At 39.2% G+C, this 2,869-nt stretch overlaps 1 pseudogene; it reads left to right on the plus strand.

Annotated features, from left to right (window-relative positions):
- The first annotated feature begins 1,449 nt into the window (after window positions 1-1,449).
- On the plus strand, window positions 1,450-2,403 carry LOC109576531 (putative olfactory receptor 2B8; annotated as a pseudogene).
- Window positions 2,404-2,869: the final 466 nt, after the last annotated feature.

Below are 2,869 nucleotides of genomic sequence, written 5' to 3' on the forward strand. Positions count from 1 at the left end.
TCTTCTCCCCAACCTGGCCAAACCCTTTTTCATACTGATTAGAAGTGTTATTTCTGAGATTGTGATTGATCCATTTCTTCCTCATTTATATGTTCTTCATTGCCATTCAAATGTTGATAGTGAATAATCCTGTCTCCTATAGGAATTCCAGGCATTTTAGTTGTTGGTAATATGTGAAAATGAAATCAACAGAAAGAAAATGTAAGTGCAGCTCACTGGATTTTGAACTTCTACTGTGAACTGACTACTTCTGTTGTTTAGTTGTTAAGTCATGTCCAGCTCTTTGCGACCCCATGGACGCTATCCCACCAGGATTTTCTGTACTGAAGTGGATTGCCATTTTCTTCTTCAAGGTATCATCCCGATCCAGGGATTGAATCCATGTTTCCTGCGTCTCCTGCATTGGCAGGCGGTTCTTTACCACTGAGCCAAGAGGAAAGCCCATGAACTGACTATGCACAGTGAATATATTTTTGGAGTTCTTGTTATATTGGTATAGTAATTTTAGGTATCTTAAGGGCAAGAGTTAAGCAGTATAATTGAAGGTGATTTTTCAGGCTCTGAGCAATTTACTTTTTAGTACTATACAAAAAGACCAGGATATAGCATTCACTAATATCCTGTAGTAGGAGTCGACTAACTATTCTGCCCAAATGTTTACATGAGGCAGTATCATTGTGATACTTTGAATGTAATATAATCCTTTGTACAAGTACATTCTAGCTCATAAATTTCTATATGTGAATGCATTTTAGAGATTATTTTGTATTATTCTATTCCATGTGAAGTGAAAATCATTCAGTCCTGTCTGACTCTTTGCGACCCCATGGACTATATATTCCATGGAATTGTCCAGGCCATAATAGTGGATTGGTTAGCCTTTCCATTCTCCTGAGGATCTTCCCAACCCAGGGATAGAACCCAGGTCTCCTGCATTGCAGGCAGATTCTTTACCAGCTAAGCCACAAGGGAAGCCCCTATTACATGTGATGTATGTGCATATCCAGTTATGTAGAATTATGAGATACATATTTAAAATAAACTTTCTTCCTTTGTCTACATCTTTCTTACTCTTTCTGATCACTCTCCCTTGATTTCCCTCATTCCCACTTTCTCTAAAATGTACATATATAATGATCATCCTATAATCCTATTAAACTCAATCTGAAAAAGGCACTTTATATGTATGATTGGTGCAAACCAAGGTTCATTATTTGATTTTATTATTATTATTTATTATTTTCTTATATTAATTATCAATATATAACTCTCTATATAACTTTTTGTGATAGTATAGAGCTCAATTTCAATAGGTACATCATTTATTCAAATAGTTGCATATAAATCACATGACCATGTCTTTGGACATGACAAATTTTTCTCTTTATCCCTGCACTTTTTTGGAAGATACCTTTAATAAATTGCTAAATGCTTGATTTGACAGGAGCCATGTGCTAGCAAAGGATGGAACAGAAAAATGAAAGTTCTTTCACTGGATTTATCTTACTGGGCTTCTCTGACAGGCTTCAACTTGAGCTCATCCTCTTTGTGGTCCTTTTGATCTTCTACATCTTCACTTTGCTGGGAAACACAACCATCATTGCATTGTCCTACTTGGACGCATGTCTTCACACCCCGATGTACTTTTTCCTCTCTAACCTGAGCTTTCTGGACATGTGCTACACCACCAGCATTGTTCCCCAGTTCCTATTTAATCTCAGCGGAGAAGACAAATCCATCTCCTTTGGTGGCTGTGTAGTTCAAATGTACATCTCTCTGGCGTTGGGATGTACAGAATGTATTCTCCTAGGAGTTATGGCATTTGACCGCTATGCAGCTGTTTGCAGGCCCCTTCACTATACAGTAATCATGCACCCCCGTCTGTGTGCCCTGATGGCTTCTGCTTCATGGGTCACTGGTTTTGCCAACTCCTTATTGCAGACAGCGCTTGTCTTCCTTTTACCTCGTTGTGGAAGAAATAAATTAGCCCACTTCTTTTGTGAGATCCCTCCATTTCTCAAACTTGTCTGTGTTGACACCACTATGAATGTGTATGCGAGCTTCTTTGCCAGTGTCATCATTCTTCTCACACCTGTTGCATTGATTGTGTTCTCCTATGGTCGGATTGTCAGGGCGGTCTTAAGAATAAAGTCCGCTGCAGGGCAGAGAAAAGCATTTGGCACGTGTGGATCCCACCTCACGGTGGTCTCCCTGTTCTTTGGCACAGCCATCTATGTATATTATCAGCCCAGCAGCAAGAACTCCCAGGATCAGGACAAGTTCATGTCTCTCTTCTACACTGTCATTATCCCCATGACCAACCCCCTCATATATACGCTGAGGAACAGGGATGTGAAGGGAGCGATGAAGAAGCTGCTTTGGAAGGACTCTGACTCCAGATGATGGCTGAGGAGGACAGTTTAATGGAAGGACCTTGAACGCCAGTGCTCTTTAGATGTATCTGTGTGTCCCGCACAAGTCATCTAAAATTCCCTCTGACATTTCTGAAGGGAATTTGTTCCTTTCATTCCCGTTGAAAAGTGAGTGTTCAGATTCTAAGTTCATGTATTCTTTTCAACTTCCAGAGATGCTGATTCAGTGTTCTGACAGCATCTGTTTTGTAGTTATTGTTTTAACAGCTCCAAGGATTTTTATTTGCACTCCCATTTGGGTACATTGTTCCATATCTATTTGCAAAAAGACATGCGTCTATATTACATGAAGCCCAAATAAGAACATAAAGCCACTGAAACACTGTAAGGAATATTATTAATAATATTTTCTAGGAGTTACTAGAAGATACCATTCATTCTCTTATTTGGATCATGTCTCTACGAAAATTCCATAGTTTGATGGTTTGATCAGATGT

This window comes from Bos indicus, chromosome 23, assembly GCF_029378745.1.
Source record: "Bos indicus isolate NIAB-ARS_2022 breed Sahiwal x Tharparkar chromosome 23, NIAB-ARS_B.indTharparkar_mat_pri_1.0, whole genome shotgun sequence".
Taxonomy (NCBI): Eukaryota; Metazoa; Chordata; class Mammalia; order Artiodactyla; family Bovidae; genus Bos; species Bos indicus.